We start from the raw sequence: 18,689 nt of genomic DNA, 5'->3' as shown, positions 1-18,689 counted from the left end.
ACCAGGTTAGTGGCACACCTAAATGAGTAAACTAGGGTAGGAACTTCCTTCAAAAGATGGTGGAGGCTGCTTCAGCCAATCTGAAGTCTTCATTGGGTGTGATCTCAGATTCATAGCAGGTTTGCGGAAATACCACAAAGGGTCCGCGAATCTGTAAAAAGTTGAGAAAACCACTAATAGGCATATAATAGTCTAGTTTGGAGTGCATAACAGTAAATACCCTTTGTAAAACCCAGTGATCTACCCTAATATATATTAAACACAGTGTTGAATGAAATATGCTGGATCCATGGAAGTTGAAGAGCATGGGAACTGCTTGGGCCAAGCATTTGGCTTCGTAATGGATCTGTTGATACAATATAGAGCCAAATGAAAACCACATATTATTTCCTAGTTCGTGACTAAAATGTTATTTTGTTAAAAAAATGCAATAAAAAAATAAAACCATTAGTAAGGTAATTTATAAAAAAAGATGCTATTAAATTAAAAAAAATGCACCAGTTTAGTGCATAGTGCATGATTTATTAAAATTAAACAGGACATAAAATATTGAAATTTAATGAAAAACTCTAAAGGTTAAAGGGACGTTATAGTTAGGTGTATATTAAAAATTAGCTTGTATTTCAAAAGAAAAAAAATCAAAGTAATTCACTAAAAACTAATGGGTAAGGGGGTGTTATAGTTGGGTGTACATTGGGTATTATCTTATAGTGTAACGGAAACACAAAACCAAAGAAATTCACTGAAAAAAAACTAAAAGGTAAAGGGATGTTATAGTTAGGTAACCTGAGTCAAAGCCTTATGTTTTAAGCACAAAAAAACACTGAAACATGTGTTATAGTTCAGTAAGTTAACTATAACTTGTGCCAATGCCATGCACTGCTAATGACCTCACATATTACGCCACTTATGACGTTCAATTATATCATTGATGACATCACTAATGACATCTCAAATAACATCATTGATGACATCACTGATCATGCTACCAAAATAAGATCTCTACAGACTACATTTTTTGGAAAACAACTGACACAATTGACTTTCACCACAAACTAGAGCACAAAATGTGTTTCTGTACAAAGTTGTGAATAGAGGTGCAAGTTTTCTAACAGACTCTACTACATGGAAGTATTGTATACAACTAAACTGGGAGAATTCTAAGTTACTCACTAAAAAAGCCTACAACACATAGCCATTGCCTTGGTAAGTTAAAGCATATCAGAGTCAAATCAAATCAAAACTTTATTGGACTCAGACAAAATAGGCCTTTGCAATTTCCAACACAATAGAAAAAGTCTTCTTTACAATTAAAATGCACAATATTCATTGGAATTACAGGAAGCAAAAATACAAATAAACAACATATTTTCAAATTGATAAATTATAACATAAAACCAGACATCATCTCTAAGATAGTCATGAGTATGCTAAGAACAAATTTGATTAAATCCGAGCCATTTTAGTACCCCAAGTGTACATGAAACACTTAAAGGTTAACAGTCCTATGTGATGACTCCTTCTCATTCAGAGTATTGCTTGAAAGAAAAATGTGTAGTGTTTTCTAGTCTTATATCCTATCCTTTCAAGTTGCATAAATATAGGCTGACACATCTGAAAAGAGTCTGTTGTGGTCTGTTCTTTTACAAAAGACAAGAGCTTCATTGCACAGTCTGATTTTATATTCATGGAAAAGCAGAAGTAGATAGAATTTCTGGATGCCTATCTTACGTTGAAATAGCAACAAAAAATGGGTGATTATTTCTTGGCCTCCCAGAGAGCAGTGGCACAAATCAGGTCCCTCAACAGAGATTTCATCCGATGTAGCAGAAACTTTAGGACTGTCCCTCGTGTCACAGAAACCATCTATATGTGACAGTTTGTGCGTTACGTTAAGCAAGGTACTAATAGTTTGACAGTAGAATGATGCACTGAAAAGTTATGCTAGTGTGTATGTGTCTTGGACTACTTATTGAAACATACGTGGCATCGAGATTAAATTACATGTTTGAAGAATTAAACTATCATTATCTACAGTTTTAGACTCTAACCTAATAGTCTGTATTAAAACAACATTACATTTTTAACAATAAATATTTTAAATATGTGTGCAGAAATAGAGAAATACAGTTCTAAGCCACACTGACTGAAATGAATTATCAGAGTCATTTAGTTTAAAGTTATTGTAACATGAACGCTAAGAAAGGCGTATTAATGCAGAATTTAGAGTTTGGGTATTAAAATGTGTTTTATTTGAATATATTAATTTGCTGTTTGATTCATTCGCATTAGCCTAAGGAAGGCCTGCTAGGCCCTGCATTTTGTGACTGTGAAGAAAACATGAAGTCATCTTGCTAAGGTGTACCTTTTTTTAAACTTTGTTCCCATGAGAAGACTAGTTTGGTCATAGATGTCTATTGTTTTACTCATAGAGAGTTGTGAGAAACAGACCTTAGATGTAGAACATCCTGGACTGTGGAATGACAATTTAAACATTTGTTTCAGTCTCGCATGGAAGTAGATTAATGGATGCTGTTCTCATGACAAACCTGGGAAAGCATGTGGATGTTACCAGTTGGAGTCGAATGACTGATTTCTATTTGATGTTGCCACTTGGTCAAATTAACTGTTGCATTGACAAATCAGCTTGCCTTATGAACTTTAAAATATTGATTCCCAGATGGACTCAGATCAGATCCCATCAGATGAAGAATCCCCAAAGATGAGCACCAGAACCCCTTTCCTTCCTGTATCTTGAGTGCTGAGCCCTTCAGACAGATATCTTCCTCTCTGCCTTTCCCCCTTTTAAATGTCTTGCTGAGATTTAGAGATTTCTCCCTAACCCCCAAAGAAGACTCTTAATCGAGCTTCTGCTATGCTAATGCTTTCCTTTTTTACCCACTTTTCCCATTTTAGTTAGTAACCTGTTTCCAGAGATTACCTTTGTCCAACTTCTTTTGTCCCTTTTGCTCTTTTTGCCTTTTGCCTGTATGTGTTCCGCCCTGCCCATGTTAATCCCAGATGTGGCTAAATTGTAGGGATTTTCCTGTGCCCAGCTAACTTGAACTTTGATGATTTGAGCTGCCTTAATGCTTAAAAAAATGATCAACGTTTGTTTTCCATCCATCAAGTTATCTTGCTTATCTTTTATATTGTTTTTGTTGTGTGCCTAGTTCTTTTAATGTTTGTCCGCCTGAACTTATTTCATCTCCTTGGTCAACACTAGGTGATTTTGTATCTTTATAACTGTGTCTTGAGAACTGTCTACATGACTCTGGGTTTAAGTCTGTAATAACCTTCTTAACTTTATTTGTGACTGAAGTATTCCTTGTATGACCACATTGGTCATGTTGTGTAATTTAAGTGGTTTCTATCGAAAATTTGTTGTTTGGTTCTATCACTTCCTATGCACGGTCCAAAGATCTGTTGACCTCAATGAGCACTGATTCCTGTGAAGGATGAAAATTCTCTGGCAGGAATGGTATGTCCCAGAAGGGGGGAAAACCATTTAATTATAGTGTTAGGGAGATAGGATTGGTCCGATGCAATTGCCCAGTCTGAATTTTGCCCACCCCAAATGCTGTCCCATGGTCCGTTCTGAAGAATGATGAAATTCCAACATAGTTCCTGAGAGTTGGATGCATGAGTATTAATAGGGTTTTGTGCTTGCATTGTTTTTGGCATGAAGATTACGGTCAAGTTTTATGTTGTGAAGTGTTTTGTAGTGCTTGTTGCTAAAAACATGTCTGCTGTTGTTATAATCATAGCCTAAGATACCAGAATAATGCACAAGTGTAGAAGACACTTGGTTAATTTATTGTCTGCAGTGAGGTGTTTGTCATGAGGCGCATTAACGGTGCCAGTAGTTCTCCTTGAGTGAGTGTATGTTTTGGTTGGTATTAAGTGATTCCTGTAGCAAATAGAGTGAGGTTTGCTGGTAAAGTTTCACTTGTTGTATAATTGTGAAAGCTACGGCCAGAAAGCATATCTCCATACAGCTTTAAAGTGTTTGAGTTCCTATTCTGTAGTGTGCAGACAGGTTGTTAGTCTTTGGCTTGCAATATTTTGCATTAGGTCTGTGTGAGCAAATGTGTGAGCGACAATTGTGAAGCGACTGCATTGCTGGATGAAGTGAGTGTGACGTAATTGTGAAAGCTACGGCCAGAAAGCGTATCTCCATACAGCTTTAAAGTGTTTGAGTTCCTATTCTGTAGTGTGCAGACAGGTTGTTAGTCTTTGGCTTGCAATATTTTGCATTAGGTCTGTGTGAGCAAATGTGTGAGCGACAATTGTGAAGCGACTGCATTGCTGGATGAAGTGAGTGTGACGTAATTGTGTGCTGCGCTGGTATAGGTCGGTTAGTGTGAAGCCACACTAATATTGGTGGACAGTGCCCCATTGCTATTGGATTGAGAACATTGAGAGAAAAGAATTGTGGGGTTGAAGTTAATTCCTGATGCTGCCTGAAAGTTATTGCAATTTCTTGAATTTGATTAAAAATGAAATTTGTTAAAGCTTTAAAGAGTGCACTAAGAAGAGAGGTATTTATTCTGGTTAGAGGGGGTTTAGAGACCCTACTTGAAGGTGCTTCAGGTCACCATGTAGCATCTGTAAAAGGATTTCATGCAGGTTTGTGGCTTGAACAATGGTGCAAAATTACTGAGAAAGAAGGTGCTTTAGCATTTGCCCGTTCTGAATACACTCTAAGGTGAGTGCGTTATGAGATTAAACCACTGCCAAAACCTGCACATTTTGGAGCCTTTAGTATTTGGAAACTTATAGCATGCCAGAAAACGGCAACCAATAATGAGACCAGAATGCAAAAGCAAACAAGACACTTGCAGAGGCTAGATGGGATGCAGAACAGAAAGTTTGGAGAGCAGATATAATTGAGGGAGTCAGAATGTATCCAGCTATATTGAGTGAAGATAAAGTACTAAACCCAAGTGTAACGGGGTTGTCAAATCCCCTGAGGCTTTCACACAGTTGGAGCCAACAGAGAGGTGCCCTGGGGGCACTTCTGATAGCGTTGCGCTGTTGCGACACAACAAAAAGAGGAAATATAATGTCAATTTTAGTGAAAGGCAAAGAAAATACCTTTAATCACTTGCCTGTGACCTCAAACCGTGCATGTTAAAATACTAATTCCTGAATTAGCTGTTTTGAGCACTCACACCAATTCACTGGGGGGGGAGAAAACCACCAATAAATACAGCAGGCATATCACTAAGAGAGCGGACAGTTTTTTCACTTACCTCCTCACACCCCGTAAACCCTACTACATATACATAGAGAATAAAACCCCAGACTTAGCTCCTATTTCTGTGTCCTGTATTTCCTCCTCACACTCCTGAGTGACATCCGAGAGACCCCAAGGAGTGTCTGAAAGAAAACACAATTAGAGACCATTAAAGGAGAAAGATAAGGGAAAAAAACAACAGTATTACACAGAAGAAGGAATAAGAGAACTAAGAAAGAGAAGAAAAACGAGAAACAGAAGAGAGACTGGAAAGTCAGAGATACGAAGAGGACTTCTGAGCCCCTTTTACCGAGTACTGGAAGGAGGGTAACTTAATAACAAGAATAATAAAGTGCCATAACATATACCGTATCCAACATTCTTAATCGTGTGAGACCTTGCGAAAGGACTGAAATAGAGAAGGGGGAGGTTTTTAGTAGACTAGCCCACTACACCAAGGTTAAGAAAAATACAGGAAAAGCAGAGCAGACAACACATACTGAGAACAAAAAGACAATGAAATACGAGAGTGATTCAGATAATGAGTTTATAAATCAGATCTTCTTAAATTGTCCGTCTCTGTACCATACAGTTGAGGTAAGAACAAGAATCAAGGCTGCCCAAAATGTAACCCCAAATGTGTCCACTGCTCCAGTTGCACATACCGCAAACCAGATAGTATCAAGTACACCTGGAAATTAAGTGACACAAATTCCTAAAGCAACTCAGCCATTTGAAAACTTTAATAGAGTTCAGCCTGTGCCAAGTCCTATTGTGAATCAGATTGCCCAACATTCTAATGTGAATCAGACGGTGCATTAACCTTATGTGAATCCGCCTGTGCCAAATTTGATTCCAAATCAAGCTATGCAAATGTTTGTTCCAGGTCAGTCAATGTCCAATGTTACCCAGAGTCAGACAGCGCAAAGTTTCAGCACTGTCCTAACCAGACAGAGAGTAGGAATGACAATTCCTCAGAATCAGCCAAATTATATTGGTCCAGATACATTGACAGTTCCTGTGACTTTAGGTCCTGTTGTTCCCTTGTATGCTCCAGGTAAGTCTGGAAGCAATACACATTCATTAAATGTGACAACCATTCCTGATACCCCAGTTACCTCCACTATAATATCACCAATTAGCATAAAGAGATCAATATAGTCTAACAACTCAGAGATGGAGAGAACAGGTTCTGTAATGAGTCTGGTAACTCCTACACGAATTGCAGAGTTAAACCCAATGACAAGTCAGACAGGATTAACCCCAGATGAGAGGCTTCCTTGGAGAACCTCATCTTATTCTGTCCCCAGACCTGCCCTGCCCTGAACACAAACTGCAGCACTCCACAAGAAGGAGTACCCTTTGACACACCAGACAGCATGTCAAATTTTGAAACGCTGAGTCAGCAGACCGTAGGTCCTTTAAGAGCCAAAGTATCCCAGAATAGTAATATAAGCTTGCAAGGTTTCACTGCACAACAGCTAAATTATTGGTTAAACAATTTGAGTACTGGTTGTGCGACAGGTACAACAAACTGCAATGCTAGAACAGAAGAGACCGCAGAGAGAGATACATCAGTGAATGTGGCAAGACTAAAATTAGAATTGAATAAAATTATATTAGGAATGTTAGACACAGCCCAAATGGAAACATACACAAAAGACGAACTACGGTTCTTGTGTAGAGATGTTACTCAATGAGCAGGACAGGCTTATGAAACATTAGCTAAAGAAGCCAAGATATATTATGTGGATTTAGAATATCAAAGCCCTTAAAGAGAAGCTACAGATTGGAATTTATCACATAGGATATAGTTAATATGAGGTCCCCTGGAATGAAAACATACATTCAGAAATGGGGTGGTATAAATAAGTGAGAAGGTAAATGGGCGATGAAAAGAGATCAGAAGAAAGCCAAGCCAAATGTGCCTCTGGCAGGAGTAGATCAAGACGAGGATAACATAAAAATGCTGCCCTTGAGAGAAGTAGCAGGTGGATGTTATATTTGTGTACCCTAGAGTAGGAGTGATATTCTGTCATTCACAAATGATTACCCGAGACTGAGAGAGAAGCCAGTGGTATGATCCAGGCAGACAGAGAGATTTGTGAAGCTTTCAAAATACCGATGGAAGGATGGGAGGATTTGAATTTGTTGTTTGACATTCTGGTTTGAACTGATTTGTGGACTAAATGTAAAGTGAATGTTGATTGGCCAGACTGTGAACCCCCAAGAGATCCAGTAACAGGTGCAGCATTGGAAGAGGTGATGAAAACTTATTACAGGGTGATTGAGTTCCTGAAAAAAAAGGTATCTCCGAAAGATATTGATTGGCAGAGGACTGACAGGACGCATAGGAATCAAAGGAGTCAATTCATGCTCATTATGAGAAATTGTTGCAGGCTTTTAAACCTTTCAGTATTAGAGGCAATAGAGGCTAAAAATATGGTTGTTTTGTGTTTATGTTTGTGCAGGGATTGAAACAAGACATAATTGGCATGATTCAGCAGCATTTGATTTGCTGGCAAAACAAACTGATTGATGAGATCCTGCAGTATGTAAAGTACTGTAGTGATGAATTGAAATTGAAGCAGAAAATGTTGAAAGAGAAGGTTATGGTCATGCAATTAAAAGCTACACAGAAAACTAGTCAGAGCCTGCAGATGATGGTGCCACTGCTGGTATGCAAGCAATGCCACAGCAGGTAACAAGTGTTGCTCAGCCTAGAGGTAGAGGACGTGGTGTTCAGGTAGATCAACATGGAAGTGTGGTTGATGGCCAGACTTTGAAGAGAACCAATCTGTGCCACTTGGCTGGAGGTCGGCATAGTAATACAGCCGGAATGAAATGGCCGAAGTGCACAGAGCCTGTGGTGTAACGAACCTGGAGGGGGCACCCCTGCAAAGAACATTGAGGGGCCTCTCTCCGGACTCACCAGGGTCAGGTGCTGTGCTGAGCGGGGTCCTGGAGTTGGGAGGGCGGGGGCTGCATTGCATGGACTGCGGGGGCTTTTGCTACGCCCCTGCACTGAGCAGGAGTGCCATGAGAGTCGAGGATGCAGGCAAGCAGGGGGCGCAAACCCACAAGTACCAGGAGGTTCGAAACGTTTACGGTGGTTCAGCTACCACTGAGAAAATCCCCTGTGGCTCCTCTCCCTTCACCTCTCTAAAGGGGCCTGAGTGAACGTCGATACACTTCACGTCGAACGCTGTGGGTGTCACTCCTCAGCAATAGGACATCAGAACATGACCATCCCAGAGTCCAATCTTTTGCAACATGTAAACACACTCATCACATTAAAAATAAATCTAACTACACAGAAAAATGTATATCACAACTTACGATGCACATACACTGAACTACGTAGAGGTCTGCATGATCTCAGTAGTTCCTTAATGCGAATTGGACATTTAGGAAATGCAATTACCACCAAATCCAATTTGGTGGTAAGCATGTGCAATTGTAAAAATGCATTATAAATGCATTTTTAAAAATGACATGTAGCGCACACTTCACATGTGCTAAAATATTTTTGGGGGATGCATCAAAGGGGGCCTCAGGCCCCCAGCACCCTGGGTTTTGCATTACCTAATTTGCGAATTCCAAACAGGAATACGCAAATTAGGTAATGCAAAACGATTCTCAACTATGGGCCTACAGGCCCATAGGGATGAATGAAGTCCCATTCCCTAATTGCGATTCGGGAATAGCGATTGCGATTTTTAAGTAATTGCTATTACCAAATTGCAATTTTCATACATCCCATTTTGCATTTCTTAAAAAGCAATTTCTTAAAAAACGCTATTTAGGAAATGCAAACCAGGGCTTTGATACATCTGGCCCTAAATCTCTGCCTTAGCACACTTTAGTATGCATAGTATTCACCATCTACTGCGCACATTAAGAATAAACACTACTTTGAAAATGTGTAAATCGCTAAAAGCTGCCTTTTTCTGGTGCAAAGCTCACTACAGAAAGGGCACTTTCACTACACAACCAAATTCATATAGCTGCCGAACTCTCTTCTATCGACAGCCTTCACCCTGACCACTGCTCTATTCAAAGGATCAACTCCTTGAAGAAATTACGCAACTTTAAGTTACTAAAACCTCTAGTATGTTGAGACATAAATTTGGACACTACTTTTCCTGAATACCTCCCAGCTTTCAGTTTGTACTGTGTCAAACTCCTTGCCACAAACATCCATTGTCCTGAGTACAAATGTTCAGGTACAGCCTATAATTTCTTTGAAACATGCAACCCTCATTACTAGGACAATTTTTGTGCAATTTATTACACAAATTATCAGTACAAAAGCTATTGCAAATTCAATATACATGTAGCTCTCTATTTTTCATTGTCAGAAGTGTATAGTAAACTCAGCAGATTTCATCAGTGAAGTTATCAGTGATGCCATCAATTATGTCATTTGATAAGTCATCAGTGGTGTCATCAATGATGTCATTGAACATATCATGAGTGATGAAATGTGTGAAGTCATAAGCAGTGCATGCAAGAGGCGCACATTATAGTTACTTCAGTGAACTATAACAGGCAAATTGCAGTGCTTTTTCATGTTTTGAAATAAACGGATTCGACTCATATATGTTACTTAACTATTGGGTCCTTTTAACCTTATCAGTGAAATTCTTTGTTTTTTTGTATTACACTATAAAATAATTCTTCATTTACACTGTTGGAAATGGCCCTCTCTACAGGTCCACCCTGCAAATGTTGTCTTCCTCTTTCTATTTTTGCAGATTTCTTTGTTCTTCTTGGCCTCTGTGGAGGATTATCATCAAAAATGTTGACGCTAATCCTGCAAAGCACCCAGAGGCCCATTGAAAACAATGGGAGCCTCCCTTTAATGCCTGCTCCTATCAGGTGCTAAAAATTGCAATAAAAGGGACGCAAAGTAATCTCTTAGATTTCTTTGCTCCATTTTATGGCCCTCCTAGCGCCGGAACGCCCCCCTTGCATACATTATGCCTGGTGCAGGCATAATGTGGCGCAAGCGGTTACAAAGTGGTTTGTAAATATTGCACAGCGTTTTTGGCCTTCTAACGCCACATTAGTGTAAAACAAAACGATACTAATGTGGCGTTGGAATGCCACTAGGACCTCTTAAATCTGGGCCTAAAGTTTTACCTTACTTTAAAAACAAAACCTAGAAATTAACTGAAAAAGTGAAGACATGGGTGATATGTTAAAGATTCAGTTTTTGAAGGGTGGCTGCTTGAAGACAGACTATGAAAGATTGCACCTGGTTGATAAGTGTGGCAGACTAGGATCAATAAACAAAGAAAAAATGTCAGCGAGAAGAAAGGGGAGGGAACAAAACCTGGAGACATCTAGTCCATGGCAGAATGAACTGGATGCTGAATGTTGTTGTGAAGCCAAGGCAACCATTCAAACATGCCTATCATTCCTGGCCCCATCTAGCATAATTTTCTTTTCAAGCTAACCAGCAACTTCTCCATATTCCCTAGTGAATGCACCAAAAAATGAGTAAAAGCTTGCTAGATTTCCTGTCACATTAGACTTCAGGAAATGTAGTGAATATTAATAAGCAAACACAAGCAAATGATTGCTCCAGCGCATTGAAGGATTATTTGCTCTTCAGCTACATCACAGATAGAGTCCACAAGTACAACTAAGAGGCAGAAGAAAATGGGAAGCAATCTTACAGGTCAAACTGATTTGCTCTGTCGGAATTGAGCGTTTAGAAGTTCCCTTACAAGCTATCCAGCAATTAAGGCAACGTTTCCCAGGTACAAATATGATTAGATTAGCCAATCCAGTTTTTATTTGCATTCTGGGATTTGTACTCCTGTGCGTCCCTTTAGTAACTGAAGACTGGAAATGCTAAGAAAAAGCTTGAACTGAATGAGCAACAGACAAGGACCTAGGGAACTTGAGAGCTCTACCTATCTAATCAAGTCCTTTATTTAGGTTGAGCGTAGCGTTAGACGGGTTGTATACTTTTTAAGTATACTTATACTGTCAGTTCCAGTGATTTCATTCGTTGGTTCCACTGTCATTCAAACATCCTTGCTTGCTAGTGGTCAGTTCTGCCTCTTTGTCCTGCCTTTTTCTCTTCGGGAGCAGCACAAACTACTGTCTAACTACGCTATGTGCTGTTTATCTCTTCTGAAGGGGACTTTTTCTTTCACTATTGGCTTGTTTGTCTTACACTGTGGGTGTATAATCAGCCCCTCCTCCCTACCAGCTCCCTCTGTAAACATGCTGCTGCCCATTGCCCCCTTACACCTCCTCTGCCAGCCCGCACTGTAATTCATATCCCATCTTCTGCACCTCACTTAAAATATACTCGCTGCTTTTAATACAGCGAAGCACTTTGTTACCATTTCACTCATTTAAGAGGTGAAAGGGATATTCCTAGCAAACAACAACTATCAGAAGAACACGCCGAAGCCAAAGTGAATCGAGCACTCAAATCATCGCCACGTTTCTTGAGACAAAGATTATTTTAGGACTCCGGGGACGGCACTGTCGATTTGCATTAGTCAGGTGAGAGCACTTTGCATTTTCACATGTCTTTCCTTGACGCCAGGCTCACGCCTAAGACCCGGAAACAGCAGTCAGGAGACGAGCCACAGAGGGCGTCTGCCGCGACACTCGGGCTCTGGGCCCTGCACACTCTCCTTGTGCGCCCATAAAGGCCTGCTGCAGAGGCCTCGGCCGCCATACCTCTTAGCGCTGAAAGTCATGCCTCGTTGAGCGTCTGCGTGCCGGTGCGGCGGGGGTCGAGCCAGCGCGGTTTTAATTCTAACAAGCAATGATGGAGGTTCCTAATAATTAATAACACTAACTTCCTACTACCATACATATACGACTAGAGTGGAAAATATTACATTCACAACAAATGTAGCCCTCTCATTTATTCTTAAAATATATTGGCATCCTGAACCCTCTGAGTGTTTTTGATGACATATGAAAAGGCAAACAAATGCATGCCAGTATTTTTAATGTTGGCACGCTTTTCTGAGGTGCATGTAAGTTAACAAAAGTGCTAAATCTGCTCCCTGGCTTTACTAAGCGTGCTTCTTTTATTCAGCATTTCATTTTGTTGCGCTTGAGAATGCTGCCTGAAAGACCCCCCCGTAGGATGGCTGAAAAAATGGGACTGGCTCATTCACACGCCATAAGGTCCGCCGTTGCAAATGAAGTGTGTTGTGGCCAGGAAATGAAAGCTACAATGGCCCTTTAACAAGGCGTTTATCAGCAGCCGCGTCTGCCAAGTATGGGCTTGTCACATTCATCCTCCCCAAGTTTGGTGTGCTGGAGGAACAGCTTTCATGTTGTCAGTTCCAAATGTATACATTTAAAAATAGCCATGTCAGAATACCAGAAGTACAGATTGCCTATTCTTGTGGGGGCTCTCCACGGATAACATGTAATTTTTTATGTGGGGTCATCATGCATCAGCTTGAGTTACTTATTTGCCTAGTTTATTGATAGTCCTATAGTTTGCAAGTTGTTAGAATCTTCTGTAGAAGAAAGGCGTAAAGCAGTCAGAATTTGCATTTATTACCTTCCAGTATGATCAAACAAGTCTTGCCACAAGAAGGTTAGCAAATTATACAATTTTAATGCTTTAAACATCCAGCAAGTTGGTGTCATGTTCCTGTAGAGCATACATAATGACAGTATAATTTTGTAGTTTTTTAGTAGTACTATTTTGTTAATTTGCTTTTCAGAAACTCTGCTAACTGAAGCGCTGTGCTCGCTATTGCAGTGTTTCCTGCTGACGTTTGCTTTGCATGGAATGCACAAAATCCTAGAAAAAGAATACAAGACATCAGAAGCATAGATTTTGTAATGCTATTTGACGCTGATGTAAACCTCAGGTGAATTATTTTTTTCTTAATTCTAATAAGTTGTCCATCTGCATCCTGGGTTTTTAAAAGAACACTTCTAATGTGTTCAGTTGAGAGTTTTTCTTTCTGTGTGGCTTTTGAATACGTTTACCCTTAAGTTTAACAATGTACCTACATATACAGCGTACCACATTTTCTATGTGAAGGAATGCTAAAATCCAAAGCACAGAACTTTTTCATCACAGGTTTCGTAAAAACCTTGTTATTTTTTAACCTATTATATTTTAATTTCTTCAGAATTTTGTTCCATTTAGTTTGAGAGTGTGCCATGGCCATGGCCACATCTTAGACAGATGTCAACCTTGCTAATTAATCATGTTTGACATTAAGGAATCACAAACTAGCGGCAAGGCCTCGCTGATATTTCATGTGTGGGACTGAATGTGAGTCCTACAGCAAGTTGTTCTTCATAACAAGACAATTACAGGAGCCATTTGCTTGTATGATCGATAGCAGCATCTTCTGCTGTGAACAGGAACCACAGTTTTCTGTGCCGACAGCTTGCACGTCTCCCTATATGTTTGCACTGTAGAATGGAATTAGCATGACAGACTTAAATTAGGATGCTAAATGGCGATATTTTCATTTTTGGCTGCAGAGAGAGGTAGAAGGTAAATTGATGTGCTCTAGTTATATGCAGGGCCACTGGAATAATGTGGCAGGAAAAGACCAAATTATGAGGCGTGGTTGACCAATTGATGTGGCAAGAAAAGTCCAGTTATGAATTTATAATGACTGTAGCTCTAACTCAAGCAAATGCGAGACCCTTAGCATTGTAAATGCTTGTTTTCAAATCCTACCCCTCATTTATATAACAGTCCCCATGGGGACGCTAATTACTTTGCATAAAAATTACATCTACATATAGAACAGGAACCAGTGCTTAATATGAGTTGTGATGTTTGCTGTTCAACTACATGGTGGTGGTGTCTGTCTTAGTTGGTGCAGAATACATCGAATAATGTTTAAAAATTCGATCTACATTAAAGTTTAAATAATGTTAACTTGTCTGGACTATTTTAAAGCTTTTGTAGAGTAATCCAAAACGACACAATGGTTGGAGTGTGCTAGTTAGCAGGTAAAAGTGGCACTAGCATTTGGCAGCGGCAGTTGGTGGCGCAGGCTGCACTGGCTTTCCCTGAAACCACGTTGGCTCTGGCACTTTTTCTTTTTTTTTTTTTGTAAACTAAGCCCTGACAGGAACCACCAGTGGGCAGTAATTCTGTGTTTCTGCTCCATCTCCATTATGGCCTGCTTCCTGCTCTCAACTGCCAAAATTGGGACATGTGACGCCGCAGACTACTGCGGCATCCCTTTTGGGGGCCGCGGTCTGGCTGGCAGTCTGTGTTTCTGGACAGCACATGTTTTTTGGCAATTTTTTGGCATTTTGTGCCTCGGTGCAGCCCAGGAGGCACATTTCGTGCTCTGTGTCACGTCGCAGCCCCTGGGAGCCTCCCTGAATTTCCCTTCCCACTTACCTTGCTTGGGTCTTTTTTCTTTTCTTCTTTTTCTTCTTTCTTTATGTCTTGACTAACGGTCAAACTGAACGCTTGAATCAGGAACTTCAACAGTATTTACGTTGTTTCTGTAATGCCACACAAAGTAACTGGTCGGACTTTCTTTCTTTAGCTGTGTTTTCCTATAATAACACGGTGCATAGTGCAACAGGATCGTCACCTTTTTTTTTGCACCTACGGCTTCCATTCCAAGACCTTCTCAACAGTACCTCGTGCACTACCTCCAGTTCCTGCAGTCACCTCATTTGCTCGGCGACTCCGCCATATTCAGGACCTGATTCGTACCTCTCTTTCAGCTTCTAAACAAACTATGAAAAGAAGAGTTGACTGCTGATGTCGGGCTGCTCCATCTTACCAGCCTGGAGACAAAGTACGGCTTTCTTCCAAATTTCTGCCTTTTCATTTTTCTCAAAACAAATTCAAACCCCGCTTTTATGGTCCTTTTCAAATACTCCAATTATTGAATCCAGTTGCTGTTTGTTTGACTACGTTTACCTCAGACTTGGAAAGTTCATCCAGTTTTTAATGTCTTGTAACTCAAGCCTTTTGTTCCTGATCCTTATCATAGGCGTTTTCAATGTCCTCCTCCTCTTTCTGTGGATGACCATCGTGAATATGGGGTACAGGAGATCTGTGATTCCTGCATTTTCCAGAACAAGCTATAATTCCTGATTCACTGGAAAGGTATCCCCCTTAGTGACTGTTCATGGGAAAATGCTTCTTCAGTTCATTCACCCCGTTTGATTCGCAGTTTTTTCTCTCTTTTTACGGACAAGCCTGGGGCCTCGGGAAGGGAGCCTACTGTGATGCCGCGGACTACCATGGCGTCCCTTTTTCGGGCCGCAGTTAGGCCGGCAGTCCACGTTTCGGGATGCCAGAACCGCTGCAGCCCGTTTTTGGACAATTGTTTGGCCTTTTGTGCCGCGGTGCAGCCCAGGAGGCACATTTCGTGCTCTGGGTCATGCTGCGGCACATGGGAGCCTCCCTGACTCTCCCTTCCCACATACCTTACTTGGGTCCTTTTTCGTTTCTTCTCTTCGTTTTCCTTCTTTCTTCATGTATTCTTTCTTCTTGGTTGCCCATATTGTCTTCTTCTGTGGTGGTTGTCTTCCCAGCATGCCTTGTTCCTTTTCCTTTTCTACTTGTTTTTTTCTCATTCATTTATATGTGTCTTGTCCCAATCCAAGATGATGTCGTAAGTTCTTCCTGTTTTGTCTCTTCTTGTTTCATGGTATATAAGCACTGCAGTTCCCTCCTTCCTTGCGTTGCAAACACTTCCGTCTTGGTGGTGCTCCTCGCTCCTGTTTTCAGTTTTCTTCTTGCTCCTACTTATTTTTCCCTGCGGATTTGACTTCTATTTTTGCCTTTTTTCATTGTTTTTTCCTCTTTTTCAGGAGTTCCCATGATACAGGGTTTTTTTCCCATTACTTGGGGTTTTCCTCTGGGACTCCTTCTGGAGGGTATAGTCTGCCTTGGCATTTTTTCTAGTCAGCAGTGCTGTGGCTACTGGAAGGGGTCTCCCTTATCTTGGCCATTCCAGAACCAGTAAGAAACCAGGCATCCTTCCAAGTATTGCAGCCTACATCAGGAAGAGACGTGCAGACCGTGACAGGACAGGATTAAATAAGATTGTATTAGGTGCCAAATTAATTAACAGATCCATTGATTCTGTTGCAACGGTCTGCAAGCTCTGATTGCTACAATCTTGAAATAATTTACTTTAACGTGTCTCAAAACCTTCCACCAAAGATGTAAGACTACATGTTGGCCCTACACTATAGAAAACACTGGAAGGAGATACCTAGATTACATAAATACATAAACAAATACAATGGTCATTTATATGTTTTCTTTAATGCCCTTGACGTGGCTGCAGAATGGAGGTGCGATCTTATAATTCAGAAGCTTGTGCACACCACTCCCTTTTGCTCCTCGATCTCCAACCTCGGAGCCATACACAGGTCTAGACCAGTGAACTCACTATGCACTAGAAGGCACAAGAGAGCACATGATCTTCCTCTCTGGTGTAGCTTCATACTGGTTTCTTGGTGCACTCATGAATGATCTGTATTTTTAATACATTTGGAAATTTGTGCATGTTTGCACAAAGTAGCTGTGGGAGCCATGTCCACTTCCAAGACCGGCTGCCACCTGCATAATGTTCCAAGTTTTTGCCTGCTGGCAGGAATAAAAACACAAACCCAATTGGACATATGTGTCCCTCCCGCAGACAATGAGTATCTCCATCCAAGCTGCGTACAGGGTCGCAAGTGATGTTGGACAGTTGGTAACAAAGTACCATGGGCCAAGGAGGAAATTAAGGCACTTGAGAAACTCTCCATTCTGAGACTCCGATGTGCTGATACTGCTTGTCTCGCTTGTGATTGAAATAACCCGAAACTCAAGTGTTTCCTGGCTACAGACGTCTGATGGGGCCCGAGATTTCCAACACGTGTTTCTGTCAGCATAGAAAATGTGTCACTGGCACTGCTGCCTCCGTGCCACCAGCTAGCCCGTCGCTCTTGTCTGGCGGACAGAAAATGCCCAAGTTCCAACAACTAAACAACTACCACAGATTATCCACTCTGGCCCAAGGACTGTGATAGCACTCAATCACTCCCAGGACCAACATCTTGGCAACCCGTGCCTTGATGCACTCCTGGACATAGCCTAACGTCCTGTAATATTTGCTCTTCACAACCAAACAAACCCCCATATCTATGTTGTGCCTACGCACGGGTGTCACCCCTGGGGTCATTGAGAAGAGCCAGCATAACTGTTGCTGAACCACACAACACTCTTAGGCCCAGATTTAAGAAAAGTGCCGCTTATTGTAATGAGGCGTCATTTTTCTTGTGGCCCATTGCACCCCCTAACGCCACCGTGTGTGCTGTATTTAACATATGGCGCACCATGGCGCAGGTAAGGGACAATACCGCCAACAATTATTTTTCTATTGTTGTACTTTGCAGGATTAGCGCCAAAGATTTTGGTACTAATCCTGCAAAGTACATAGAGGCCCATTAAAAATAATGGCGTGTCTCCTTTAAATGCTTGCTCTGTGCTGGCATTAAAAATGGCGCTAAAAGTGGTGCAGTGGAATCTCATAGATTAGAAGTGGTAAAGCTTGCGCCATTTTTGCAGACCCCCTAATGTAGTAATGCCCCCTTGCATACATTATGCCTGGCACAGTCATAATGTGGCACATGGGTTTACAAAGTGGCACAATTCAAGCATTGCACCACTTTATAAATATGGTGTGGCCTTTTTGCCACACTATCGCCACGTTAGCATTTAAAAAATGACACTAATGTGGTGATAGTTGGTGCTAGGCCCTTCTTAATTGTGGGCCTTAGCTGCTTGAGTGTCAGATCAGGAGCAAGCTTTACCACTTCTACAGAGCCACCTTTTACATCATTGTTCAAGAGGTCAGGGAGTGGCTTACTGTTCTCCTGAAGCTCCTCTGCTATTGCCAGGATCTTCTCAATGAGGTCCCTCCGGAGGTAAGGTTACAGGCAATTCATGAGTAACACCCACTAGGGTTTCCGTGTGGCACTGGTCTCTACCTAGTACTCCACCACTAGTCCTACCTACTAGTTCACCTCTGAAACATTCTGATCTGCCTTGCTTGACCCAAACCATTTGTCTTCTAAACCTGTAGGGTAAATGGGCTTTAGTACTAGCTATCTCTAACTTTCCTGGTACACAGTCCTCACTGGTTTTTGGTAGTACCACTCCTTTATCAGCACTCAGCACCTCTGAACATTTTTCTTCAACTGACTCATGAACTGCATCTTCAATATTTTAATGCCAATCACACAGTCCATACATCCCTTTTGGGTGACTCGGAAGTTCCTTTCAACCTCTCCATGACTAGGGTGAGTGGATTATGCATTGGTGCCTAAACAGAAGCTGAAAGATCCACCAAGCGTTCCGCAAATCTATTGGTCGGGTGGTGATACGCTGTGGAGAAGTGGTAAGACACATCACTTTTCTTCCACATCACTCTCATGTATGAGGAAATGAGTTTGGTTC

Source organism: Pleurodeles waltl, chromosome 5, assembly GCF_031143425.1.
Source record: "Pleurodeles waltl isolate 20211129_DDA chromosome 5, aPleWal1.hap1.20221129, whole genome shotgun sequence".
Classification (NCBI taxonomy): Eukaryota; Metazoa; Chordata; class Amphibia; order Caudata; family Salamandridae; genus Pleurodeles; species Pleurodeles waltl.
This window is presented reverse-complemented; position numbering follows the sequence as displayed.